We start from the raw sequence: 6,597 nt of genomic DNA, 5'->3' as shown, positions 1-6,597 counted from the left end.
TAACATGTTTCGTAACTTGGCAATGTTTCTAAGATGGAAGAATGCTGTTTTTGTAACATAGGAAATATGATTTTCAAAAGACAAGTTGCTGTATAATATAACACCCAGATTTGTTACTGTAGAGGAAGTAACAGTACATCCGTCTAGATGCAAATTGTAATCATCCAAGAGATTCTGTGTACTGTTTTTTGGTCCAATAAGTTATATCTCTTACCCAAATTTAATAGAAGAGAATTATTGGTCATCCAATCTTTCACATTTTTAACACACTCTGTTAGCTTAGATAATTTAGAAGTTTCATCTGGTCTCATTGACATGTATAGCTGAGTATCATCAGCATAACTGTGGAAACTAATTCCGTATTTTCTAATAATATTACCAAGGGGCAACATGTATATTGAAAATAGCAGAGGACCTAGGACAGATCAAGTAAGATCAAGTAAAACTAGCAATGAGATGCAGCCTTGGTCTGACGCAAGAAGCAAGTCATTTGTAATTTTAACAAGTGCAGTTTCTGTGCTATGGTGGGGCCTGAAAACTGACTAAAATTCTTCATAGAGATTTTTTTTTTTTTTTTTTTTTTTTTGCAGGAAGGAGCACAATTGACAAAAAATTGACATAAATGGAGTTTGAAATGGGTCTGTTATTTGCCAGTTCACTAGGATCTAGTTGTGGTTTCTTAATAAGAGGCTTAATAACCACCAGCTTGAATGGTTTTGGGACGTGACCTAAAGATAAAGATGAGTTAATAATATTGAGAAGCAGTTCTTCTGCTACAGGTAACAACTCTTTCAGTAATTTAGTTGTAAAGCACTGAAGTTTATCTTTGAATGAATGAAGCTGAAGTATTCAACGCTGTAGAATCTACATTTGCTATTATATTTCTGATTTCATCTGTTTTATCAGTGAAGAAATTCATAAAGCCATTACTATTAAACTTTGAGGGAATATTTAGATCAGGTGGCGTCTGGTTATTTGTTAGTATAAAAAAGTTGTGCACATCCCACAATCCCACACAGGGCTCAGGTGCAGGACAAAAAAATAAAACTATAGCAAAAATACAAACGTATTGTCCGCACACTAGTGTAACTGCTCCGTAAAAGGTCTTCATCAGGCACAAATTACATGAACTGAGATGTAACAAAGAGAGAGAGAGAGTGAGTATGTCTACTTAGTATGATCACCTGCTACTTATAAAGAGTTGAACCAGTTCATGTAATTTGTGTCTGACGAAGACCTGATGGTCGAAACATTCTAGCGATATTTTTTATGGAGCAGTTACATCCATATGCGAATAATATGTTTGTATTTTTGCTAAACACAAGTCCTAATGCATCATTTGTATTATCAACGTGAATTTTAAAATCTCAGACAATTAGCGCTTTATCAACAGTAAATAATAGGTTTGAGAGGAAATCTGCTAATTATTTTATGAAATCTGTATATGATTTATGCTGTTTATGATTTACTGACACTTTATGCTCTACTTTATACTCTTGTCTAGATAATATTTGCCCTCTCTCCTCCAGGCCAGCATGGTCTACCCCTTCTAACACCTGGTTATCTGATGTTCTTCGTGAGCATCGGACCAAACTCAGGGCAGCAGAGAGAAAATGGTGCAAATCAAAAGATCCGTCAGACCTGAGTATGTATCAAACTTTGCTATCATCTTTCTCTGCTGAAGTCCACACTGCCAAATCTTCATACTTCCACAACAAGATCAACAGCTCCCCAGACACACGTAATCTTTTCAAAACATTTAGTTCTCTTCTCTGTCCCCCTCCACCACCTCCCATCACTTTTAAAACAGCGAATGATTTCGCCACATTCTTCACAGACAAAACCAGAACAATCAGAGGTCAATTCTCAGCCCCACACACACAGGACCTCAAACCAACCACATCCACTGCTAATTTCTTCATCCAGCTAGGTTCTTCTATAATTTCCCCATCAACTTCGGTCAGAAATCTTGGTGTAAGCTTTGATGACCAGCTGACCTTCAAAGACCACATCACAAAGACTGCTCGAATCTTGCAGGTTTGCATTGCACAACATCAGAAAGATCAGGCCCTTTCTAACAGAGCATGCTGCACAACTTCTTGTCCAGGCCCTTGTCATCTCTAGGCTGGATTACTACAATGCTCTTCTGGCTGGACTTCCATCAAGCACAATCAAACCTCTACAAATGATTTAGAATGCAGCGCCACAATTGGTCTTCAATGAGCCCAAATGAGCCCATGTTACACCTCTCTTTATCTCCTTGCACTAGCTACCAGTTGCAGCTCGCATCAAGTTCAAGACATTGATGCTTGCATATAGAACAGCCACAGGCTCAGCCCCCGCTTACTTCCACTCATTACTATGAATCTACATCCCCACCATTAGTCTGAGATCCGCTAGTGAGCGACGTCTTGTGGTACCATTGCAGAGAGGCACAAAATCACTTTCCAGAACATTCTCGTTCACCATTTCTGGCTGGTGGAATGATCTTCCCACCCCTATCCGGAATGCGGAATCCCTGACAATTTTCAAGTGACAGCTGAAAACACATCTCTTTCGATGCTACTTGACTTCATCATAAAAAAACAACAAAAAAAAACTGTTTTTCTCTTTATTTATTCCTTCTCTTTCTAGCTTTTACTTATTTGAACAATGTCTAAAACTTGGTATTACAAGCACTTCCTGTGTGTGTTTGCCTCTTTAAGAAAAATCGCTTTATGTATCCCCAATTGTAAGTCGCTTTGGATAAAAGTGTCTGCAAAATGACTTCATGTAAATGTGAATGTATATGGCCCTGGTGGTCTATACACAGTAGCCAGAGCAAGAGATTAGATAGATATATTTTGCATATCTGACAGTGTAACATTAAGCAGAAGTATTTCTAATGAGTTCCTGTTTTCTGAGTAACATTGAGAATATCACTATATATTGTTGCAACACCTCCCCCACGACCAGTCTGACGGGGCTCATGTTTATAACAGTAGCTTGGTGGAGTAGACTCATTTAGACCAATATAATCATTTGGTTTTAGCCAGTTTCAGTCAAGCAGAGTACATCAAAACTATTATCTGTGATAATTTCATTTACAATAACTGCTTTGGGTGTGAGTGATCTAATGTTTATGAAACAACTTTAGATTGTTTAAACTGTTTTAGTTCATTTGTTTTACATATTTTCTGATTTAATCACGATCAGATTTTTTCTAGATCCTGCATTAAATTTATATTTTGACCTCACTAGACACTGTCTTAAAAGACTGGACAGTGCAAGTACTTCTATCATTTAAGCGGGTAGAACAAAAGCCATCATAGCAGTTATTTGAGAATTGGCTTACTAGTTTCATTCTGACTCTGATGGACTGCAGGCCATCAGTGCGAAAAAGCCTAGGATGCTCCCAGAAAAGATTCAAATTATTAACCCAGGGTTCGTGGTGTCCCGGCGCCAGAGTGAAGGACATCTGGAAAGATTGTGTCCTGGGTGGACCGGGAATGTGCAGAGAAACACACGTAGTAGAGGTGATGGGACTGTTAGCAGCACGCTGTATACTTACCCCGGGCTTGTGAGCGTCAGCACGGGATGTTTCCAGCGTGGCTCTTCTCTTCACCAGGTCGCAATTCTGCTTCTCCACGAAATGTCCACCGTATGCAGCTCGAACATGTCCTCAAAGGTAGACACACATCTGCCATTAAAGCAAGTTACCATGAGTAAAACAATGGTAATGTGTGTAAATAGAGTATTAGCAATGTATGAAAGATTAGTGCACGAATGAACCCCGAACATCCTAAGCTCAAACCTTTTATACAATAACAGTTTACTACCCTTAATGTAAATAAAGTTGCTCCTGTCTAAACATCTGTGGTCTGTATGTTAAGTTCAAACATCTATTGTGGAGTGGAATCTGGAATCCTCCTGTGATGCTCTTGGCCCAAAAGAAGCATCACACTCACACTTCTTGGGCAGGTGCCCAGTGGCGGTGAAGCCCTGCCTTAGGTTGTCCCCCTCTGGCCGCTGTAGAAACTTACCAGTCATTGGGTCAACCTCCTGCATCACCTCTTAGAGACTTTTGGCAAAATGAAATACAAACATTTTCTTGGGTTTGGGAGAGAAGCACTTGAGAACTATAACTGCAAAAGAGATTAAACCTTATGACAGTACCAACATAGCCAAAAGCCAAAGAAGCAATAGCATCAATCAACAGGCAAAATTGTGTGTGTGTGTGTGTGTGTGTTGTGTTTTCTTCATATGCATTATGTCCCTTTTATCAGTGTGAATATTATTTATCCACATGTGTGCATTCCATAGACAATAATATGTTCTGCATTCGAGTATGCTTATATTTGTATCTTTCTGTTGTCATATGCATAGAGGCTGTATCTTTGTGCATTTCATAGTTTAGGTATGTCCTTTGCCCATCTGTTTTTCATCTCTTAATAAGACTGTCCATAAGTCTCTGAAAATGGTTTGATATTATTTGTGTTTTTTCTTTTCTATTGTCCATTTTTTTTTTTTTTCAATGAATAGTAAGTCCTTCTAGAAAAAAAGGTCACTGGTGCTGTCGCAGTCCATGCAGTTCGATCAGGTCCATTCATCCCATGGTGAATCACAGGGTTTCTAGATCTTTTAGGCCTTGAGTTCTGGATCTTGCATGTCTGGAAATCTCTGGATTTTTATGGTGATCACTCTGTTCTTTACAAAGTCATATATATATATATATATATATATATATAATATATATATATATATATATATATATATATATATATATATATATATACATATATATACAGGTGCTTCTCAATAAATTACAATGTTGTGGAAAAGTTCATTTATTTCAGTAAGTCAACTCAAATTGTGAAACTCGTGTATTAAATAAATTCACTGCACACAGACTGAAGTAGTTTAAGTCTTTGGTTCTTTTAATTGTGATGATAGGTAGTGACGATTCTCTCCGACCAGTCCATGATCAGCAGTTTACAACCTTCTCATTTCCATTTCCAGTCTGCCAACTGGTGTTACTGGGAACCTCATAGAATCATCTTAAGAATTATGTAGTTGGGCTTCCTTTCTGTTATTCTCATCATATTCAGAATTATATTGGGCATGTACAAACTGTCAAATTGTCCTTTCAAACAAACATCTCTCTGATTCGGACTCAGTTTCTGTTCTTTTAAAATGATCTCTTCAGCCTTGCAATTTCTCAATGACATGTGACTGTCATGACGGGAGAGTTTAGCAACTTCTTTTCTGAATTCATTTCTTCTAATCGTTTCTTAGTAACCTTGTATAAGGTAAAAAGAGCTTGAAGTGCATTAGCATCTTTTCCCTCTTTGTTTTTAGACATTTCGGGACAATTTTTGAATTGAGACATAGCCCACCTGTAGGGGTCATCTGCTTTCGCTATTCCATCAGACATTCCCACTGAGCCATGGGAACAATGAAAATCTTGATGAAGATGTTTATTGCAGCATAGCATTGACAAAGTACATGTTGTAAAAGAATCAAAAGGAACCCCGAACATCCTAAGCTCAAACCTTTTATTCCTGTGATTCTTTCTCAGAGGCAATATTGTAGCTTATGAGGTTTAGACGCAATCATTGCTGGATGAAAACTTTACCCAATAGCCCACCAGGATGACTTGAAATATAGTCAGCCTTGCCATATTTTGCCAGCTTCTCTAGAAGCTTACCATCTTGTTGACAAAAGAGGTTTCGTTTCTTCAAGGGGGAAGTCGTGGCCTAGTGGTTAGAGAGTTTGACTCCTAACCCTAAGGTTGTGGGTTCGAGTCTCAGGCCAGCAGTACCACGACTGAGGTGCCCTTGAGCAAGGCACCGAACCTCCAACTGCTCCCCAGGCCCCGCAGCATAAATGGCTGCCTACTGCTCCGGGTGTGTGATCACGGTGTGTGTGCACTTTGGATGGGTTAAATGCAGAGCCCGAATTCTGAGTATGGGTCACCATACTTGGCTGTATGTCACGTCACTTTCACTTTTATGAAATTACAGTTTACTTCCCAGTAAATTAAGTTGCTCCTGTCTAGCTCCTGTCTAGCATAACATACAGCTGCGGTCTGTATGTTAATGAAGTTCTGATACCCCATTGACTGAGATGGTTCTCAGTGTCCCACTCCCATTCCATTCAACGACTGGTCGCCATTTGCTCAGGATGTGATCATCCCAAATGGTGCAGAAACAACATAACTGTTGACTTTCCCTTTTCTTCATAATAATTAAGCCATTTTGGGAAACGAGCATGATCAAACATCTATTGTAGAGTGGAATTTGGGTCGGGGCAGATTAAAGTTTCTTACAAACAGTAGTATGAAATTGAATAATCAAATTTAAAATAAAACACTGTGTGATTTTAATATATAGTGTTTCTTGAAGCTACAAAAGTTCAGTCAAGTGCAGTGAGTGATTTTTTTCTCTTTATCTTTTGTTGTTTGATTAACATTAATGACAGTAGGTTTATTAGGCTGCTGTCACTTTAAGCCTGAATGCACCGTTCCAATATACTGACACACATCCAATTTTATCCCAGAGGTTTACATTCATTCAAGAGCAACTGTGTTTATGTGAATATTCACCAAGACATTCCACT

General features: G+C 38.5%; 1 non-coding gene across 1 annotated transcript; it reads left to right on the top strand.

Annotated features, from left to right (window-relative positions):
• The first annotated feature begins 5,545 nt into the window (after nt 1–5,545).
• LOC122147879 lies at nt 5,546–5,681 on the top strand. Its single transcript, XR_006161878.1, has one exon. It is a non-coding gene; the product is annotated as a U4 spliceosomal RNA (small nuclear RNA).
• Nucleotides 5,682–6,597: the final 916 nt, after the last annotated feature.

This window comes from Cyprinus carpio, chromosome A15, assembly GCF_018340385.1.
Source record: "Cyprinus carpio isolate SPL01 chromosome A15, ASM1834038v1, whole genome shotgun sequence".
NCBI lineage: Eukaryota > Metazoa > Chordata > Actinopteri > Cypriniformes > Cyprinidae > Cyprinus > Cyprinus carpio.
This window is presented reverse-complemented; position numbering and strand designations above follow the sequence as displayed.